The sequence below is a fragment of the Mustelus asterias genome, chromosome 14 (assembly GCF_964213995.1).
Source record: "Mustelus asterias chromosome 14, sMusAst1.hap1.1, whole genome shotgun sequence".
Taxonomy (NCBI): Eukaryota; Metazoa; Chordata; class Chondrichthyes; order Carcharhiniformes; family Triakidae; genus Mustelus; species Mustelus asterias.
Window position 1 is genome coordinate 36319756 of NC_135814.1, and position 23612 is coordinate 36343367.

The window sequence follows — 23612 nt, forward strand, 5'->3', positions numbered from 1 at the left end:
TACTGTGGGGAAAGAGCAGAGGAGTTGAATTAATTAGTTTGCTCTTTCAAAGAGTGAGCACGGATCTGATAGACTGAATTGTCATGTTCTATGCTGTATGATTCTGTAAGAGGAACCATGCAGACCAGCATAATCTCAGGGTCAAATTCTAGTCTGTAATGTCAAATGTTGTCATCCAGGGCAACAATACAGGTGTTGCAATTGGCCACTTAGTCCTGAGTAATGGACGAGAATGTTAGTTGAGGACGCGGTTCCATAATCCTTACCAGATCAATGTACATGTGTGAAAACTTTTAACCTAATGGAAAAAAATGCTGCTCATGTAGATTGGCTTTGATACTGAGGGATATTCCAGCTGGGTCCTGCTTTGATTGGATCAGTTCCTCAATATCTGGCACTTGAACACTGCAGAAAAATTGTTTACCCAAATACATACAAGATGGACTGATGAATCACCAAATAAGTAAAGGTGGAATTGGGGGGAAAAAACAGCATGGCACAGCACTAACACTTTAACAAAAGAGAAGAAAAAACAATTGGATTAGAATTTACTATTATTGGATGAACGTTTAAGTAGACTCAAGTCAAACTCCTCTCGTGCTTTTTAAAATTTCGACTTTAATGTACATTAACTCCTTCATTAAAATAGCTGAATGTAATTTACTAGGAATGTGTAAAGGATTCAGATGGTAATTTGAAGCTTATTTCTCATTTGCACATCAACTACCAGACAAGTATTGTTGGTTGTAAGAGGTTTTTGATCAAAATATCTTGGAACAGATTGCTCTCTGCTACACTGAGGAGTCACGTTTCACACAAGGTTAAGCAGAGAAGAGTTTAGTTTCATTTAGCAAGGAATCCCAGAAAATCTAAAGTCAATAGGGGTCAAAGGACAAATCCTCCAATGGCTGGAGTTGGGCCTGATATGGAGGAAAATATTCATAGACTTTGACGAATGGCTTCCAACTAAGGACCTCATTAACAAAATTCTTTCAGGTACCTTCAGCCCCACCAGTTGAGATGTTTCATCATTGAACTTCCCTCCATCATTCGGTCAAGCATGGATCTTTTGGCATTTATTCCATAGTGCTCAACTCCATTCAAAACTCCTTCAACAGTGAAACAGCCCATATAACACACAGTAACAATAACTTGCATTTATATAGTGCCCTTAATGCAGAAAATTATTCCAAAATGTTCCACAGCGACATAATTAGACAACGATGGACCCTGAGTCACATCCTCCAATGGGTTATTGAAACAGGTTTGAATATCAGGATGTAGTTTTCAACCACCCACTGCCATAATCAGTTAGATCTTCAGCACAACTTTGCCACTGGGAAGGAAACTCCGCTCCAGAATTTCTTTCTGCACCTTGGCAATCAACATAATGTCGATAGGATCTGGAATACAGAGAGAAAGATCCCAGCGGGTGGTTGCAGGCTGGATGACTGCAGGTTGCTGCAAAAATTGGCCCGCATTTGTCTGCAATAACAGAGTGGGCAAAGTACACTATACATTTGCCATTTAACACGCTGAATAGTTAGAATATACCATGGAAAATTTAGCGCCAAATCAAATTTGTGCTGTCATGTGCCATTGTGATTTCTGTCACAACATAGATAGGTCACACTTATTTCAGGATTAATATTAATTCAAATTAATTCAGAAGTTATGTTAAACTTGCTTACAATACTCTGTAGGTCTCCACACCATAAAAAAAACATAACTGGAGGAAATAAAATTTAAAAAATAGCAACAGAACTGAAAAATTAAAGCTATCAGGAAAGATGGAAAAGTTGTGACTTTTTACTTTACAATGAAGACTTAGAACATAAGAACATAAGAAATAGGAGCAGGAGTAGGCCACTTAGCCCCTCGGGCCTGCCCCGCCATAATTTTGACTGACAGAGATCTTTGAAACATACGCAAATTGTGTAAGCTTATAAATGTGGCATCATGATTTGCCTTACTATTATGAACCATAGATGGTTACCACTATGGGTATTTGTACATATGTTACTCTTGTTACTGTTGGGGTTAGGGTTTGGGTGTTCCACCTGTTATTATTGTTTTTGTGGTACACTCCGTTCGGCTCCGCCTTCTTACAGGGTATAAAGGTCACTGCTACTTCCTAGCAGTCTTTAGTCTGGGATAATATTGTTAAGTAGTGTGCTCCTATTTGTCGTGAATAAAAGCCTTTATTCCCGGGTACGTTCTAGCCTCCCGTGTGAATTAATCGCGCATCACCTATTATAGAAAGGATATTATTAAACTAGAAAGAGTGCAGAAAAGATTTACTAGGATGCTACTGGGACTTGATGGATTGAGTTATAAGGAGAGGCTGGATAGACTGGGACTTTTTTCTCTGGAGCGTAGAAGGCTGAGGAGTGATCTTATAGAGGTCTATAAAATAATGAGGGGCACAGATCAGCTTGATAGTCAATATCTTTTCCCAAAGGTAGGGGAGTCTAAAACTAGAGGGCATAGGTTTAAGATGAGAGGGGAGAGATACAAAAGTGTCCAGAGTGGCAATTTTTTTCACACAGAGGGTGGTGAGTGTCTGGAACAAGCCGCCAGAGGTAGTAGTAGAGGCGGGTACAATTTTGTCTTTTAAAAAACATTTAGATAGTTACATGGATAAGATGGGTATAGAGGGATATGGGCCAAATGTAGGCAATTGGGATTAGCGTAGGGGTTTAAAAAAAAAGGGTAGCCTGGACAAGTTGGGCCGAAGGGCCTGTTTCTATGCTGTAAACCTCTATGACTTTATGACTATGATTCTGGAGATGGAGATCACGATGTGCAATCAACCAGCACCTGTTCTTTCTAATGCAGGCACAATTTATGCTGCTCAAGTACATGACTGCTGCACAATTGTTCTGTGTTTGATTATATAAATCTGTTTACTACTGATACTCACCATGCTTGATTGGTTAAGCCTGGGTGTAGACTAAGAGAAAAGTAAACAAAGCTGTAGAAAGAGCTGGAAACTCGAACAATAAACATGGGCAGACAGTTTTAAATGTTGTGAATAAAACTTGTCTTATACACATAGAAATTGTGTCATCACTCTGTGCATATGTTAGTTGTTTAAATGGTTTAAATTAAAAATGAGGGTGTGGGGGAGCAGTTCTCCAGTTCCGCTTGTGTGGGCACGAATTGTGTTGTGGCCGGAAACTCTTGCAAGAGGGGCCATGGCCTGATTTGCGCCAGGGATAACTCATTTTGAGATTATTTTCACCACTGGCCAGTTACTTAATTTGGTTCATGCCCAGTGAGGGCGTAATCCAGATTAGCGTATTTAAATCTTTATTTGAATATGCAGGATCTATTTTAACCCGGATTCACTTGGCTCCTGGAATACATCCACCTGCCGACATTACGTGAAGCTGACAGGGATCATTACTGATTTTTCACAGAGAACAGGAGTGATGGCTATGTCAGGGGGTTCGGAGGCCATTGGAGCCCTCGGGTGGTCAGGGACATGGCTGGACAGTGACATGGCTGGGTAGTGCCCTGGCACTGCTCCCTGGCACCCTGACACTGCCAATCTGGCACTGAGAGGGCTCACAAAATAGAGAAAGAATCTACTACAGTGTATGCAATGAACTTGCATTGTTTGCTGACACCTGTATTGCACATGCAACTCAAGCCATTATCCCAAAAGCCCTACAGCAATGTGTATTTCATCTTGCTATGAAGGATATCTAGCTTTTAAGATGAAACATCAATTCTGTGAAGTAGTCTGGTGGTCAGCAATAGACTGTTGCCCAGCAATCAGGAATAACGGTCCATGCAGTTTTAATAAGTCAGGATTAAAAGCAGAAGAGCTAAAGGATACCCAAACAACATTGGAACCAGGGTCAGGAAAAACTTTTGTATACATTGACTACAGTTCATGCCATTTTGACAACAGTCTACAGAATCCATTGACCACTTCACCAGCAGAGAAAAGGGTACGTTCTGTGATTTTCTGGATGCAGAACTACCAGATAGAATTGTTGAGTTGGTGATTGCATCAACTCCTTTCTGGAGGTGTTCCAGAAAGATCTGCTGCAAAAGCCCAAAATAGAGAGCATTGAAGAGCTACTCAAGGATGGACATAGGTACAAAGCGATCCTCTCAGGTTGACATCAGTGCAAGGCTGAAGCATTTGCAACAATCCTCAACCAGATGTGTCGAGTGAATGATCCGTCTCGGCCTCCTCCGGAGGTCGCCAGCAACACAGATGCTAACCTTCAACCAATTCAATTCACTTCACGTGTTATCAAGAAACTGCTGAACACACTGGCTACCATGAAGTCTCTGGGCCCTGACAATATTCCAGCAATAGTCCTGAAGACTTGGGCTCCAGAACTTGCTGTGTCCCTAGCTAAACTGTTCCAGTACATTTACAACACTGGTATCTACCCAACAATGTGAAAAATTGCCCAGGTATTCCCTGTAAGCAAAAACAAGGACAAATCCAACCCAGAACAATTACTGCAGCATCAGCCAACTTTTGATCATCAGTAAAGTGGGGAAAGTGTCATCAACATCTCTATCAAGAGGCACTTGCTTAGCAATAACTGGCTTAATGACACTCAGTTTGGGTTCTGCCAGAGTCACTCAGTTCCTAACCTCATTACAGCCTTGGTTCAAACATGGACAGAAGAGCTGAACTCCACAGGTGAGGCGAGAGTGGCTGTCCTTGAGATCAAGGAAACATTTGACCATATGTGGCATCATGGAGACACGGTGGCACAATAGTTAGCACTGCTGCCTCACGGTGTTAGGAGTGTGATGGAATACTCTCCATTTGTCTGGATGATTGCAGCTGCAACAACACTCAGGAAGCTTGACACCATCCTGTACAAAGTAGCTGACAAGGTTGGCACCCATCTTCAAACATTCAATCCCTCCAGCATCAAAGCACAGTGATAACAGTGTGTACTGTCTACAAGATGCACTGCAGGAACTCACCAAGCTCCTTAGGCAGCACCTTCCAAATCCAGTACTACTATCATCTAGAAGAACAAGGCCAGTAGGCACCTGCAAGTTCCCTTTCAAGCCATTTACCATCCTGACTTGGAAATATATCACTGTTCCTTCAGTGTCGCTGGGTCAAAATCCTGGAACTCACTCACAACATTGTGGATGTACATATACCACAGTGACTGTAGTGATTTCAGCTGGCAGCTCACTACTCCCTTCTCAAGGGCAATTCAGAGTCGATGATAAATGCTTGCCTTGCCAACGATGCCCAATCCTGTAAATGATTAAAGAATGTCTTCTCCACTTATGTAATGTTAACTAAACATGAACATGTACAGTCTCTAGTTATACTTCTTTGAAGGGGGGGGGGAAACTATCTTTAAAAAGGAGGGGAATATTGTAACGTGTCTTTAAGGGATTGCAGAATGACATCACTGGAAAGGAAGTCTGTCATGGGATCAACATAGCACAGCATTGACCATTCTGCTGATCATGTCTTCAAACGTTCTGTCCATGTATACCTGTTCCCATATCCCTAGTCTGAATAAATGAACCCACATTATGTTTAACTAATTCTTCATGCTCCGGTTTCCTCCCACAGTCTAAAGATGTGCGGGTTAGGTGGATTGGCCGTGCTAAAATGCCCCTTAGTGTCAAGAGGATTTGAAGGGTAAATATGTCAGGTTACAGTGATAGGACCTGTTGGGATTGTTGTCGGTGCAGACTCGATGGACCGAATGGCCTCCTCCTGTACTGTTGGGATTCTATGATTCGAATAAATGTTCCAGATCAAAAAGTGATGGAGGAAGAAAAAACTAATGATGAGAAAACGCGATCACTCTCTCTGATACCCACCTCATATTTTTGAGGGTAGCTTAGAGGTGACATCTACATGTGGTGAGGTGACAAATATAAGTTGGCTGCAACCAGGGAATGGGGAAAGGGTAGTGCAGGTGCCAGGTCACTGGAGGGCAAGATCAAACTCAAGTTCTGCTACTGAGCACTCAGATGATTATAATGAGATAATAGTAGTAATGTAGTAATCATGGGGACTTTAATCTTTGTATATATTGAACAAATAAAATTGGCCAAGGTAGCCTGGAAGAGAGTTTGCAGAATGCTTACATGGCAGTTTCTAGGAATAATACATTGTGAAATAACGAGGAATAAAGATATTTTATATCTATTATTGTGTAATGAGGCAGGGTTAAGCAGCAATCTCATTGTAAAAGATCCTCCGGGAAAAACTGATGTTACAATTCAAAATTGGTCAAATCTTGCTCACGGTTCCAAAAACAGAACAGGGACCAATGAAATTCACCTGAAATTTTCATTGACTTTTTACTTAATCAACACTGCCTGACCTTTGAACCAATTTTTTACTTTTGGGCCTTAACTTGGAGCAATTTAATTGATTGATTCTGTCCAAATGTCACATGTTCCTTAATAGTATAAATTCTATCATAGTGGCTCTATCAATTTCCAGCTCTCCCTCTTATTCTATGATGTGGAGTTGCCGGCATTGGGGTGGGCACAGTAAGTAGTCTCACAACACCAGGTTAAAGTCCAACAGGTTTATTTGGTAGCATGAGCTTTCAGAGCACTGCTCCTTCATCAGGTGAGAGCAGGATTTGTTTCACAAACAGGGAATATATAGACACAAACTCAATCACAAAATAATGGTTGGAATGTGAGTTTGAACAGGTAATCAAATCTTTACAAGTACAGACAATGCGAGTGGAGAGAGGGTTAAGCACAGGTTAAAGAGGTGTGAATTGTCTCAAGCCAGGACAGTTAGTGAGATTTTGCAAGCCCAGGCAAGTCGTGTGGATTAAAGATAGTGTGACATGAACCCAAGATCCCGGTTGAGGCTGTCCTCATTTGTGTGGAACTTGGCTATCAGTTTCTGCTCGGCGATTCTGCATTGTCTTGTTCTGTCAACCTTCACAATTGATTTAAGATCTGTTTAGAGGTGCCCACAGATCACCAACAATGAAAATCAAACTGCAATTTGATTTAAAAATGACAAACTGGATGATAATTTGATGCATTTGGAACTACTCATACTTTCCCATGAAGGACCGTTGGTTAGGCCACAAGTAGACATGATTATCCTGATCCTGGCTGGCCCAGTACCACTTATGTTTAGTGCAGACTGTTTTGATTAAGGGGGGCCTCAAAGGCATTAGGTCTAATTTGCAAAGGGGATCAATGCTTAAGGATAACAAGAACAACAATCACCTGCATTTATGTAGCAGCTTTAATATGGTAAAACATTCACAGGAGCTCAATCAAACAAAAATGATTCTGAGCTGAAGGACAGAATAGGAAGAGCCTTTAAGGAACATACTTAAAGAATAAGGAAATGTGGAGAGTTAGAGAGAAGTTTAGGGAAGGAAAGCCAGAACTCCACACCAACTTCCTTTGATGTCTCCTCTCCATTGCCCAGCTGAAAGAGATTTTCCCCAATTGTTTCTGCTCTTCTTTTCCTAGTATTGCCAGAGAACCTCCTGCAATGGCTTCTTTTCATGCTCCAAACATGTTACCTCTGGAGCTCCCAAAGATTTCTCTTTGGCCCCCTACTGTTTTTCATCCAATTGCTGTCCCTTAGCAATGTTACATGAAAATACATCAGTTTCTACAGAAAGCTAATGTTACCCAGCTTTACCTCACCACCATATCACAAGTCGTCTACTTCACTGTGTTGTGAGGTGACTTGTCCATATCATGTTCAGGATGAGCTGACATTTCCTCCAGTTGAACACTGGTAAAACTGCAGCTACTTGGAGCCACTACAAAATCCATTCCTTGGTCACTGATTTCATTCCCCCTCCCAGGCCCACTGCCTCAGACTTAACCAGTTTTTTCCAATCTTGCTGTTCTATCAGACCCTGTGTTGAGCTTTTGCCGCCATGGCTCCTCCATCGTAAAGACTTGCCTACCATAGCATCGCTCAACAGGACTATTGCTGGTGAAAGCCATCAGGAGTTTTCTTCAGAATCTCATTAAAACTTGACTCTTTGAAACTGATAGGCAATTTCCACATGCATGAGGACGGCCTCAACCGGAATCTTGGGTTCATGTCACACTACAAGTGACCCCCACCATTTGGCCTGCGCTTGCAAAATCCTGCTAACTGTCCTGGCTTGAGACAATTCACACCTCTTTAACCTGCGATTATCCCTCTCTCCACTCGCACTGTCTGTACCTGCAAAGACTTGATTACTTGTAAAGACTCACATTCCAACCATTCTTCACACTCCAATCTGTAATCATCTTGCAATTGTGTTTTTGCCTATATATGCCATGTTTGTGAACCTATCTCTCCACTCATCTGATGAAGGAGCAGTGCTCTGAAAGCTCGTGATTCCAAATAAACCTGTTGAATTTTAACCTGGTATTGTGAGACTTCTTTCTTTGAGATAACATTTGCTTTTCCTCCTAGTATCTCTGATCTTCAGTCCAATGCCCGCTTTTGTCTAATAATACTTCTGTTGTTCCTGATGATGTTTTTCACAGAAAAATATCATTTGTACATCATCCTTGTTGTGATACATTATCACACATGTCAAATTAAAATGAAACCAGGAGTTAAAATAGTCTCATATTTTCTGCAGTGTGTGAATTTCACACTCACCTTACTATTCACCCACCCAAAACACTGTAATCAAGGCTTGTATCTCCAGGCTCTAAGTTGCAAAATGTTCTTCCATTAATTATAAATAAATGAAATCAAAGCATAGTACAAAAAAAGACAGAACTCATGATTTTAAGATGGGGACTGAATTATATTGATGCATTCTGGTCGAATGATCCCTTGGTATCTAAAACTATTGCAATGCCACTGGCGATTGGCATAAATCTTGCAAATGATGTTTACTTAACTTTATTCCTGTGTCATTTGTGTTGCTTTTTAGTTTAATATTTTTTGATGGGATAAGCCTATTTACTTGTCATGGTGAGGTAGTGTGCTGTCAAAACAACCCATGGTATGGCAAAAGCCCTAAATCTGTTTTTCACATAATTTTCAGTTAAACTCATGTTTTAAGGCTGATTTGGGGTTTTTTCATCAAATAGGCAGGGCATCAGGACTGGATGGCTGTTTCACTCTTCACCATCCCTGCCTAATTCATTGCAGCCACCCAATTTCAAAGCTTCAGTCTAATTGCCACTTCCTGGGGCGGGAATGGTGGCACAGTGGTTAGCACTGCTGTCTCACAGCGCCAGGGACCCGGGTTCGATTCCTGGCTTGGGTCACTGTCTGTGTGGAGTTTGCACATTCTCTCCTTGTCTGCGTGGGTTTCCTCTGAGTGCTCTGGTATTCTCCCATGTCTGAAAGATGTGCTGGTTAGGTGCAGTGACCCAAACAGGGGTTGGAGTGTGGCAACTAGGGAAATTTCACAGTAACTTAATTGCAGTGTTAATGTAAGCCTTCTCTGTGACTAATAAATAAATTTTACTTTACTTTTCCTGTCTCATATGAACAGTAGCTGGCCTCAAATCTCCTTCTGTCCTCTAGATGGCCATCATAATGTTTCCTCTTGTTTTAGTTCTTTGATAGAATTATAACTGGTCCTTGAAACATAAGTCCTCACTGACTTGTTAGAAAAATAACTCTTTAAAAGCACTTAAACTGATTTAGTATCAACTGTTTAATTGCATAACCAAACTACAATCTTCTTTGCTTCAGCTGAAGTATTAAAATAAGTGTCAATTATTTTAACTTACTTTTCATGCCAGCCCCAGCCGTGTAATGAAACCTGCATCAAGGGGGTCATGCAAAAATATGTAAGTCATGATACAAAGTGCCTGACCAAAATAAACTTTTTTCACCCCTTCTAAACTGTTAATGAGCCTCTAGTTTCTTTAACTTAGGTTTCATATCGGTTTGGAAGGCCGAATAAAATGCAACACGGGGAAACTACTTATGTGGTCATGAGACGCCAAAACAGTGCATCCTCTGACCCATTGTGAGCAAAGCCATTCTTTAATATAATCACCATTGCAATTGTAGTTTGTGTGAAAAGAAACTCTATTTCAAACCTCCCAAAGCTAGAGGATATTAAACAATACTAGTGGTGCTGAGCCTCTCTGCTGGACTTCGACACTGATTCATATGATTTGACACCACAAGCAGGAACGCAAGTGAGTACAGTCTAGGGTTGTCACATCTTGATTAACTCCCTACAGATTGTTAAATTTATACTGCATTTTCTGATTACACCATAAGAACCAATCAGTGGAATAACAGCATGACTGAAACTCCAGTTTGTGCAGCAATGACAAAATGTTAACATAAGCAGCCCCATGCGACAGAGAATGCCTCCATTACAAGAAGCTGTTCTGGACACGTCAATAGCCCCTATTTTGTCTGCCCTGCTCTTTTTGTATGTGCTGCACTGCAGTGTCACATGTTTGTCCTGTACTGGTTCTATCACTTAGCTGATATAGCAGAAATTGATAAAACTTATACAGCTGTATCCAAAAACATCATTTTGAAATACAAATCAGATGTACGTCCATCAGGTTTAATGAGGTTTCTAGTCTGTTGACCACTTCACAGCAAGGACAATAATGAATGCACAAGAAACTTTAATTGAGACTCTTGGCAAAGAGAAATTGCTAAAGATTTATATGTATGGTTTGATAACTATAAAAGACACAAGCAAAGATGGCTATATTTTGGATATGGTCTTTTGGAAAAAAGGGGTCACTAGTGAGAGATTATTTACTCTTTCTCACGCTTCAGACGATTTTCTGTTGATGCGTGCTTGTAGTTTGATTTTCTGCGTTTAAATATATTTCTTTTTCCTTTCTTGTTATGAATGCAGCAAGGAAAATATCTTAAACCTTAAGTGAAGGGAGGAAAAGAAGAGAAACTTTTTTTCAGGTGAGGAGAGGTATGTGGTATTCTGTCATGGTTGAAATGCCAGTGATGGACAATCTGACAGGGTTACTGCCACCCTGGTAACTGAATGGAGTTTATTTATTGTTTATGAAGCTGAATCGGAAACCTTTCTGCCCCAGTGTGTGTAATTCTCCACGGAGTCAAGAGTCCCTGTGAGGGGCTCTGAAGCGGCTCAATATTCCATTTATTTTATTCATAAAGAAATTCTAAGCTTGAAAAGATGAAGTAATTGACTTACAGGAATGACAGTTAAGCCCACTAAATTTAATCTTATCCTCTCAAGTACAACAGATCACGCTTACAAATTATCACCTTGCACCAGACAGGCCTGCACTCTTCACCTAATCCAGATGGAAATGAGGGTCTCTGTTATTATATTATCTGACTTTACTATCAGCATTAATCCGGCTTAACTCACTTAATGATGCCACTTGTGGCGCTCTGAAGGAAGGAGAGAAGTCTATAAACTAGTTCTATTAAAATGCAAATCTGCCCCACAGAGAAAATAAGTGACACAAAAGTAAGAGAATTTGACCATATACAGTACTCTATCAGCCTCATGCCGCACTAAACTGATACCAGTATAATAACTGAACCTGCAATTATTATTCCAGCCACAGATTTCAACTGAAATGGAGCCAGTCTAGCACAGAATGTCAAACCGCTTCAACAAGCCAGGGTGTTTAATTCCTGTAGAGATTTATAGTTTTTGTTGTCAGGAAATGAGCAAACAGTTATCAGTGTGAATGCAGAGTTATCTTGAATCTCCATGCTAGACTATTTTGCTGATACTATTTGTCCTATATAACCACAGGAAATGAATTTTTTTTTTCATATTGCTCTTTCAAAGCTTTACATCATCTTAAAATCCCCTCACAACAGATTATTCCATTTTGTTGACAGCGAGAAAACAACTCTGTGTGCCAAACAAAATACCTCCATTCAACGGATGATCAAAATGCAATATGTATCATTGGATTTATTACTTTTATACAGATTTCTAGTTGCTATTCTCGGATTTTTTTTTGCTTTAAAAAGATAGCATTATTCTCCATTTTTTTTTAAACGCAATCAAACCATGAAGTCAGAACAAGTCATGGGAAAATGTTATTTCTGAGAATATGCAACATTCACAGGAGCAAGTGGAATTGCTTTTGAAGCAAATGTACTGTAAAAATTAACAAGCGACTATATTTGTTATATGTTGGCAAAAATTTACGTAGAATATTTGCATTACAACTGAAGACATATTCATTTTAATGGTGTTATTTTACAATGCCTAATTAACCTTTGAGAACTGGCTCCCATTATTGTGGAATTGGCTCTCTTTGTGAATTACAGATCATTACCATGTTAACTGCAGTACCATGATGATTCATGTGCTTTATAATTGAACTGTGTACTGGTGTAAATTTTTTTTTTAACGGAGCATAAAACGACACAGAAATGTAATGCAGCTTACAATTAATATTACCAAGCATCATTGGCTCATCATTTTAGGTTTCCAGTTTTTGATTGATAATTCCACCACCCTTCCTCATTTATTCAACCAAAACTCAGCACCTATATCTTCCAAAATGCAAAAAATTCCAGCAATCAAAACCATGTTTTAAAAATTTTTTATAGCAGATTTCTAACAAACATGCATGGCATTTCAAATGTCCAAAATTTGCTGTCGACAGCTGCTCACAGAATCGTAGTGCTAAAGAGGCTCTTTGGCCCTTCAAGTCTGCACTGACACGTGAGAACCACCTAATCCCATTTGCCAGCACTTAGTCCATAGCCTTGAATGTTATGACGTGCCAAGTGCTCATCCAGGTACTTTTTAAAGGACGTGAGGCAATCCGTCTCCATCACCCACTCCGGCAGTGCATTCCAGACCGTCACCACCCTCTGGGTAAAAATGTTTTTCCTCACATCCCCCTTAAACCTCCTACCCCTTACCTTAAATTTGTGTCCCATTGTGACTGGCCCTTCAACTAAAGGGAACAGCATCTCTCTATCCACCCTCTCCATGCCCCTCATAATCTTGTACACCTCAATCAGGTCACCCCACAGTCTTCTCTTCTAAGCAAAGCTAACTCTTATTCAGACTTTCCCTCACTAATGTAATGTTAAAACTGTTTTGTTCTGCAAGTTCTTGGATGTGCAAAATTAAAAAGATGTAGCACCCGCTACAGGACACCAGGAACCTGAGTGACGAGGCCAAGTAATGGTATATCTTCTTAATTAATCATATTGGAGGATTGGGTAACTATCAACACAAAGACTGCAAAGGAAATGTAAATTAGAGTGGTTAAATACAATGTTAAATCGGGTACAGAAAGAAAAATAAAGAAAGGGGGAGAAAAGATTGGATTGAAAGGAGTAGGCTGTTAGACTCATTAAGCCAGCTCCACCATTTGTTGAGATCCTGGCTGATCTGATTACTGTCTTAACTCCACTTTCTTTCCTGCTCCCCCAAAACCCTTAACTCCCTTGTCAATCAAAAACCTATCTAACTCAGCCTTCAATATGTGCCATCTTCGACTTCTCTCTGTGGAAGGGAATTCCAAAGGTTAATGACACTCTGAGAGAAGAAAGTCCTCCTCAGCTCTGTCTTAAACAGACAACGCCTTATTTTTAGACTGTGACCCATAGTTCTAGAGGCCCCCATTAGAGGAAATATTCTCTCTGCATTAACCCTGTCCTCCTCCCTCAGTATCTTTTATCTTTCGATGAAATCACCTCTCATTCTTATAAACTTCAATGAGTATAGGCCCAACTAGCTTAATCTTTCCAAAATACAAACCCTTCATCCCAGGACTCAGCCTAATGAATCTTCTCTGAACTGATTCCAATACAAGCACATCTCTCCTTAAGTAAGATGACCAATATTGTACAGAGTACTCCAGAGGCAGTCTCATCAATTCCCACGCAGCTCCAACAGGACTTCACTACTTTTATATTCCAACCACCTTGTAAGAAAGGCCAAAGTTCCATCTGGTTTCCTAACTACTTGCAGTACCAGCATACTAACTTTCTGTGATTCATCCATAAGAACACCCAGATCCCTCTGTACTGCAGCATCTTGTAGCATGCCTCAATTTAAATAGCATTGTGTTTTTCCATTCTTCCTCCCAAAGCTGAGAACCTGACATTGCCCCACATTATACTGTAATGATCCAAATTAAGACTAGTAACATTTATTGTAAAGTGGACCAAATTTGAAATCCCAGTTACTTACTAAGAGAATAAAACCACAAGGTTCATGTTTTTAAACAAACAAGAAACTTTATTATACAACAGTTAACAGAGCAAACTCTCAATACTACCTACCCTATGCTCTAACATCCAGAATTAACATAGGAAAATAAAGAAAAGTAAAGTTTATTTATTAGTCACAAGTAGGCTTATATTAACACTGCAATGAAGTTACTGTGAAAATCCCCCTAGTCGCCACACTCCGGCGGCGCCTGTTCGGGTACACTGAGGAAGAATTTAGCATGGCCAATGTACCTAACCAGCATGTCTTTTGGACTGTGGGAGAATACCAGAGCACCCAAAGGAAACCCACGCAGACATGGGGAATAAGGTGCAGACTCCGCTCAGACAGTGACCCAAGCTGGGAATCAAACCAAGATCTCTGGTGCTGTGAGGCAACAGTGCTAATCATTGTGCCACCGTGCCACCTTAAGAGTAGTAGGAGTAGGTCTTAGGAGTAGCAGTAAGTCTTTCACCCTGTGGCCCTGCAATTTCTCCTCATCTCAGTTTTAAAAAGTTTACGCCCTCTTATTCCAAAATGGTGTCCCCTAGTTCTAGTCTCCCCCACAAGATGAAACATTATTCCAGGTGTCCACCCTGTCAAGTCACCTCAGAATGTTAAAAATATATATATATATTTGATATAAGATCACCTCTCATTCTTCTAAACTCCAATGAATATAGGCCCAACCTGTTCAATTTTTCTTCCTGAAATAATCCCTTAATCCCAGGAATAAATCAAGTGAACATATTATGAATTGTTTCTAATGCACTTATATAGTTTTTCAAATAGGGAGACCAAAACTGGATACAGTACTCCAGATGTGGTCTCACCAAAACCCTGTACAGCTGAAGTAGAACTTCCCTACTTTTATATTTCATTTAAGTTTAAGTTTTAAGTTTATTTATTACTGTCACAAGTAGGCTTACATTAACACTGCAATGAGGTTACTGTGAAAATCCCCTAGTCGCCACACTCCAGCGCCTGTTCGTGTACACTGAGGGAGAATTTAGCATGGCCAATGCACCTAACCAGCACGTCTTTTGGAATGTGGGAGGAAACCAGAGTACCCGGAGGAAACCCACACAGACATGGGGAGAACATGCAGACTCCGCACAGACAGTGGCCCATGCCCAGAATAAAACCCGGGTTCCTGGCACTGTGAGGCAGCAGTGCTAACCCTTGTACCACCGTGCCACCTTGTGCTACAATGCTGCCCTTGCAATAAGCATTAAATTCCATTTTTGCCCACTCACTTAATCTGTCTTTATTCATTTGCAGACTCTGTGGGGGCAATTTTGAGCCCACACCCTCTGTCTGCGGGAACGGCAGAGCGTGCTCCAACTTTGGAGAGCACTATTTGTGTCAGCGAGTTTCTGAGTTCCGATCTTACTGGCTCCTTGCCGGTGGGTTGTTCCCTTTTGCTTTTAGATTCTCCACTCTTCTTAGGATGTTTTCTGTGTTGTCTACTGTGAAGACAGGTACAAAATACTTGTTCAAAGTCTCTGCCAATGTCTCCACCATTTCCTTGTTTTCTATTTTTAATCCCCCAGTTCCACCCTTTATGGATCTATTGTTACTTTCGCCACTCTCTTAATATACTTATAGAAACTTTTACTTTGTGTTTTTATATTTCTTGCTAGTTTTCTCTCATACTTAGTTTCTCCCTCGTTTTAGTCATGTTTTACTGGTTTCTAACATGTCCCAACCTTCTGGCCTACTATTAATCTTTGCAGCATTGTACATTTTTTCAATTTAGTACCATTCTTAACTTCTTTAGTTAGCCACAGATGGTGCGTCTTTCTGGGAGCATCATTCTTTCTCAATGGAATATATCTTTGTTGAAATTTATGAAATACCTTCTTAAATGTCCAGCAGTCCTTCACTACCATCTTATATTTTAACCTATTTTCTGATTCCACTTTAGCCAACTCTGTCTTCATAACTTTGTAATTGCCTTTATTTAACACTAGTTTCAGATCCACATTTCTCACTCTTAAACTGAACTGAATCACTGTGATTGCCTTAAAGTTTAACACCCAAGGGCAGTATTTTTCAGATGGTCATTTTTTCTGTCCATCACCTGAAGAGTGTGTGTGTGTGAGTGTGGTGGTGGTGGTGGGGAAGGAGCGAGTGGTCTCATTGGAGAGAGAAGAGGTGAGGTTGGGGAGGGTGGAGATCTTGATAGAGAGGCCAAGAGAGGGGATCACCTGTGGGGGAGAGTACGGCAGAACTTTGAGTCAGTGCCATATGTGGAAAGGTAGCCCTTGAGGGTGGCTACCTGAGACCCAAGCAGAGTGGTCTGCCAGGCTTCCCCCTTCTCTGGGTCCCTCCTCTAACTTGAAGCTGGGCAGGAAGCAGCACTTAGTGGCCAATAATTGAACATTTAAGGACCTGAACTGGGATGAGTGTGGGCAGGTCGCCAGAGGCCTCACTTGCCTCACGTAGAGTTGCAGACAAGTCAGGGGCAGATGGGACTGTGATGGTAATGTCACCTGTAGAATTTTATGGGCTTTACTTTGTGACTATTAAATAACTGTGCCTCATTACACATTACCAGGTCTAAAATAGTATGTTTCCTGGTTGGTTCCAGATGGATTGTTCTAAGAAACTGTTCCAAATGCACTCTATGAACTTGTCCTCCATGTGTTTTTGCCCATTTGATTTACCCAATCTATATGAAGATCAATATATCCCACAATTATTACAAAACCTTTCTTGCAAGCCCCCATTATTTTTTGATTTATACTCTGAACTCCAGTGTAGCTATTGTCAAGAAGCCTATAAACCACTGCCACCAGTGACTTATTTCCTTTGCTATATCTTATCTTTACCAAAATTGATTTTACATTTTGTTTGTGCTATTAATTTATTCATCTTGTTATGGATGCTGTGCGCATTGAGTTAAACAATCTTTGACTCTGCCTTTTTACCATTTTCTCTACTCTGGATTTATTTGTTGGTGTACTCCATGTTTTTTATGTTCAATCTCATTCTGCCACATTCTAGTCATCATTACTCACATTGTTACTCAGTACTTTTAACTTGTCCTTTCTCTTTAACTTTCTAAATTTCACCACACATGACCTCCTACCTCTCCACTATTTACTTTAAACCCTCTCTACAACCCCAGTTATCTGATTCACTGCTCCCAGAGCAGTTCAGGTGAAGGCTGTCCCAAAGCACAGCTCCCTCTTCCCCCATTGATACTGCCAATGTCACATGAATCTAAATCCATTCCTCCCACACGAACCTTTAAACAACACATTCAACTCTCTAACCTTATTTACCCCATGCTCATTTGCTCATGGCCCAGGTATTAATCCAGAGATTATTGTTTGTGGTTCTGTTTTTTTAATTTAGTTCATAGCTTCTCATATTCACTCAGCATAATCTCTGTCTTAGACCTACATCTGTCGTTGATATCCATATGGACCATGATGACTGTATAGTTCCCCTTCCATTCCAGCTCAGAGGAGATGTTCTTAAGCCTTGCACTGGGCAGGCAGCCCAGCCTTCTGGACACGTGCCTTCAGCTTCAGAGAACAGTATCCATCCCTCTAACTATATATCTTTTTTATTTATTAATTACATGTGTACGCTGCTATGTCACCATTTATTGCCCACCCCTAATTACCCTTGAGAAGGTGGTGATGAGCTGCCTTTTTGAACTACTGCAGTCTGTGCGGTGCAGGTACACCCACAGTGCTGTTAGGGAAGAAGTTCCAAGATTTTGACCCTCCTCCCTAATGCACTGCAATGTCTGAAGTTTGGACTCCAGTTCATCAACTTCGAGCTGAAGTTCCTCAAGCTGCAGACACTTAACTGCAGTTGATGTGGATCACACTGGTGTCCTCCAGCTCCCACATGCTACAGATGCAACACATCGCCTACCCTCCCATCTTTATTACAATTAATTTAGATAATGAGATTTAGAGATATCATTCAACTGTTCTTCCATTGTTATACCAAGTATAACTGGTAACGCTATAAATTTCATGCAATAATTACATCCCAATAGTACAGGTTTAAACCACTGACCATGTTTAGAGGGATAAAAATCTTAGAAATACACCAAACGGTGGTCTACCTGCTTATGTAATTAAAGACTTCAACAGTCATGAGCTTTTGGAGGCAGAAAAAAAGATATCGAAAGCAGCACCTTCTTCTCCTTCTGCACCAAATTCCGCCCTCCCTATTCCGTGCCAAATTCCCAAAATAGCACACTTACCTTATCACATTTAGGTCTCGTCCCATTCTGTGCTCCCACACTCAAACCTCAAGCTCCCTAAAACTCCAAAACCAATGAAAACACAAAGGAATGAGACTCCCCATCTGTAATTATTAACTTTCAATGCCAGAGTGGTTGACTGGCAGAAAATAACATATTGCACTGTGCTGTGCTGATTTTACATTGTCTCTGCAGTGAAAATACAGGAACTTCACGCTGTTGAATGTGTGTGAACAGTGAACCAGACAGCAAGATGCTAATGTGAGAGCAGCACATCTCTGGCAGCGTCTTCTACAGGTGCATGTTTTATTGTGCGGCTGTCCATACTGTGGCATTTGGACATGAATGTATTAGACCTGCCATTATTTATAGTCATGTTTGGACATGATTATAAATATGGTTGTATTTTTACAATTTGTAGTTTGCAGTGTTTATTTTGAAGAAGTTTGAAGGAAATTACACTGGAGTGTATATTATCCCATCGACATAAACACTTTGGAATATCTTCCCACATGAAAGCCTCATTTTTGCTCCTGGTTGGGTAGCAGGAGTCTGAAAGTTTCTCAGAACGTTACGCCTGCCTCGAATGGCACAATTTTCATTTTGCAGGGAGGGTGGGGGGAGCTGATGCAGGATGGAGTCATGTTTACCATCTCTTGCAGCAGTAGAGATGTGTAAATGGGCTCTGTGTGCAGAATATGACTTGGATGGACAATAAAAGGCTAATCTGTAAGCAGTTCCTGCTGTGAGTCTGGAGGTTCATGGCCATACAGCTGGTAATGGAAGCAGACATTTGTCAGAGGTCAAGTGAGCACTAACTGTAATAGTTGTCCAACTGGTTCTTGGCATTGGAAGAGATAGTCCATCATGAGGCTTCAATAGGAAAACATATGTTCAAGGCACTTTGGAACTTACTACTAATGGTGGAGTGATCCCCTTAGTGTAATAAACAGAAGGGTATAAGGGAGAGTGTGAAGGTTGGGTTGCATGAGAAGAGCACCACAACTATGGTTAAATGCAATGGTGTGTATCTGTACTTTCACAATGTCAAGGGCTAACTATCATTACCTCCTTTTGTGTTTCACACCGGCCCCACTGGCACTTGCTCACGCCCCCAGGTCAGCTCATCCCTCAGGTATCAGAAGGAGGAAGAAATGTCCAAGGATGCACTATCACACCCAACCAGTCCACACTTCACCAACACAGATACTAACCCTTCAGGGTAACGTACAGCATGTACAGAGTTGTGATGAAGGGAACCATATCTGACCGCAGAAAGAGGTGTCAGAGTCAGTGACACTGGTGCACAGTCCCCATTGGAGGAGGAAGGGCAGTCACGCTGATGCTCCAGAAAGCAATGAGGTAGGGCTTCACAGTCACCTCATAGGGCACATACTTTGAGCAGCAGATGTGTGGACACAGAGCAGAGTTCCCAGAGGCAATGTGAACTCATGAAATTCAGGTGGAGAAGTCTAATGTGATGATGAGCTCAACTTGGAGTCTCACATTTTTTATTCATTCATGAGATATGAACATCACTGGCTAGGACATCATTTATTGCCCATCCTTAATTGCCCTTAGTGAAGGTGGTGATGAGCTGCCTTCTTGAATCACTGCAGTCCATGTGATGTAGGTACACCCACAGTGCTATCAGGGAAGGAGTTCCAGGGTTTTGATCCAGTGACAGTGAGGGAATGGTGATATACTTCCAAGTCAGGATATATGTGGCTTGGAGGGGAACTTATAAGTGGTGGTGTTCCCATGTGTCTTCTGCCCTTGTCCTTCTACATGGTAGTGGTTGTAGATTTGGAAGGTGCTGTCTAAGGATACTTGGTGAATTCCTGTAGTACATCTTGCAGATGATGTACACTGCTGTCATTGTGCATCCGTGATGGAGGGAATGGATGTTTATGGATGGAGTTCCAATCAAGCGGACTGCTTTGTCCTGGATGGTTTTGAAGTTCTTGAGTATTGTTGGGGCTGCAATCACCAGGCAAGTGGAGAATATTCCAGACAGACTTTGGGGAGTCAGGAGCTGAATTATTCACCGAAGGAATTCCGGCCTCTGACCTGCTCTTATAGTATTTATATGATTAGTCCAGTTCAGTTTCTTGTCAATGGTAACCCCAGAGTGTTAATAGTGCAGGATTCAGCATCAGTTAGTTATACCATTGACTGTCAAGCGGTGATGCTTAGACCCTCTCTTTTGGAGATGGTCATTGCCTGGCACTTGTGTGGCCTGAATGTTACTTGCCTCTTGTCAGTCCAAGCCTGGATATTGTCCAGGTCTTCCTGCATTTGAACACGGCTATGAATTTCAATCATGAGAGAATGGCCAATCCACTGGACAGACACAGGCAGCATCATGTGGAATGCAAGCAAGTGCAGCATGACATCTTCAAAAGTATTCATGGTTCACGCTTAGCCTGGAGCAGACCATTCACAGCATGAACACTGCTCTCCACGGGATACACAAGGAGCTGTGTACCCATATAACAAGAGGCTCACACTGGTAGCACAATGGTTGCTGGAATCGATGACTGCTATGCCATAGAAACCAGCTCCAGCTAACCTGCCTGAAAACCAACCCAAAGGCTATGGAGACTGGTGAGGAGAATGAGGACTCTGAAATTCTCTTGGCATCATCACTTTCCACTACTTCTCCGGCCCCTTCAGCAGAACCCTCACCTGCGTTGTCCCAGTCACAATGGTTGCTTCTACAGAAAAACAGTACTGACAGTCCAAAGTAGGTCCCCAAAGTGATACTGTGCAATGAGGACAGCCACCATTCTTCTCAATATCATATGGCAAGAGAGGTGAACAGCCTACCTCCACCTTCTCTGAGGCAACACAGGAGGGTACTACATGCGGCGGCATGGTGGCACAGTGGTTAGCACTGCTGCTTCACAGTGCCAGGAACCTGGGTTTGATTCCCAGCTTGGGTCAGTATCTTTGTGAAGTTTACATGTTCTCCCTGTATCTGTATGGGTGTCCTCTGGGTGCTCTGGTTTCCTACCATGGTTTGAAAGACGTGTTGGCTAAGTGCATTGGCCATGCTAAATTCTCCCTCAGTGTACCTGAACAGGCCTTCGGAGTATGGCGACTAGGGGATTTTCACAGCAACTTTATTGCGGTGTTAATGTAAGTGTACTTGTGACACTAATAAAAATAAATAAATAGGAGCATTTGTGAGTGAAAATACTGTGGCAACTCGATCACTGATGGGTCCATGATGGTTTACTTAAGAGGATTATGTTAAAATCATAATAATTCACAAAATAAATGCAATGAATGTGTTGGTCTGTTTCTGGATATAATACCTTCAATTAGCCCATTAACAGAAAGCATGGGGTTCTTACCTTTGGAACTGGAGACTGTATGTTAAAGTCTATCTCTCACAAATGTCATCAAGAGCAACGTCAGGTGGGTCTGCTATCCAGATCCTCAGAAAAGGTAGCAGAAATAGTAGAAGGTAGTAGAAGGAAGTAGGAATTAGTCATCAATTCCAGCAACCATTGTGCTACCAATGTGAGTATCCTGTTATGTGGGTACACAGCTCCTCATGTATTCCGCTATAGAGTAGTGGATTACAGGGTTCTTGCTGCATTTGTTGTCCATCAATAGTTGCTTTTGAAGGAGAGTCAATAATCTGGCTCAATGTGTGCTGTGTGGAAAGCATTCACACATAGCATACCGTCCCACCCACCACGGGAATCAGCAGGTGAGGGGTGGACCATGGAAAGGTCCGTTGATCTCGGGCGGGATTTTACAGTTTTGGGATGAGCAAGGCCGTAAAATCCTATCTAGCGCGTGAGCGTTATGCAGTGACAAAAGTGGATGCTCCACATGTCAAGCTATCATAAATGGTCCAGGGAAATATGCTTGTGTGGTACCTCTCCTGCAACTGTTTCTTTTGTTTTCTAGGTGGTAGAGGCTGTGGTTTGCAGTGGGTTGAGGTGCATGTTGCTGATGCCACACCACTGATACTGGGTGCCCAATGGGGATAGATATAGAAAGTAGTTGAATGGTTGGCAACGACTCTTGTGGCATTACTTTGTACAGCATGTAATCACTGTGGTTCCATTGGCACATACAATCATATCTGCAAGTTGTGGGTCTTAAGTCATACTTCCCACATACACTCTTGCCATAGTGAGCATGGTTTGACAAGGTACTAGGTGACGTCTTCTAGTTGTCAGACAAACAGAAATGTGCATGACCCAAGTTATCACAGACAGCGCAATGATATCTGTGGACAATTTTGAGCTGGAGGATAGCGCTGGACGTAGCCATGCTGATGACACTGACTTTCAGTGTAACCTTTCGGTATTGTTTCTTGTTGAGGTGGGCATTTACTTGAAAATGTCTGGCTTCCCATGTAAAAGGCAAATTATGTTGCTGGGTGTTGGCTGATGGGCTTGGTTTATGATCATAATTGGTGGCTAGATGAATGTTCTTTGTATTATTTTTTTAATGATAATTGTCTCATATAATGAATTGGCAATGGGAAAATGGGCCTATGTGTCAGCTGGTCTCCCAATGCTGCACTCCTCCTCCTCAGTATCATCTCCATCGCCTTGAACATTGGCCCCCTTCTACACCTCCTCCTCATCTTCCCATCATCTTCCTCCCCCCTCTGTCACTGGCTTCTGTCTCATTGTTTGTAGGCCCCTCCACTGTGCCACACTGGGAGCATGTAGCAAGACACCATTATCCTTGAGACTCTTTCAGGCAAATACTGGAGTACTTCTCCAGAGCGGTCAAGTAATCTGAACCGCATCTTCAGAATGTCAATAGCTGCTTAATGCTGCTCCTGATCTGTTCATGGCTGTTGTATTACCATTTTAACTCATTCTGTAGCCCCAGAAGTGGGTCATCAGCCATCTCCCTTGTCCCCCTGAAGACAACTATGGACCAGTGTTGGGGACTGGAGTTATGAATACATTGTGGCAGCTTCCTGGAAAAAGGTGTATATGTGCAAGAACACTTTGTTGTGGTCACACACTACCTGGACATTCAGTATGTGGAATAACTTCCTGTTCATGAAGAAGCCAGCAAGTGAAACATCTCGTAGGTCTGCTCAATGCAGGAAAATGGAGTACAATGGAGTAATTTGCAAGAAAGCAAGCTCCAGAAGAACTAAAAGATGGTTGATTTCAGAAACCTGGAAATCGAATAGGATACCGTTCATGGGTATCAAAGACAAAACTGTGAAGGAATTGACTGGTGAGAAGCTAAGGCTGGAATTCTCC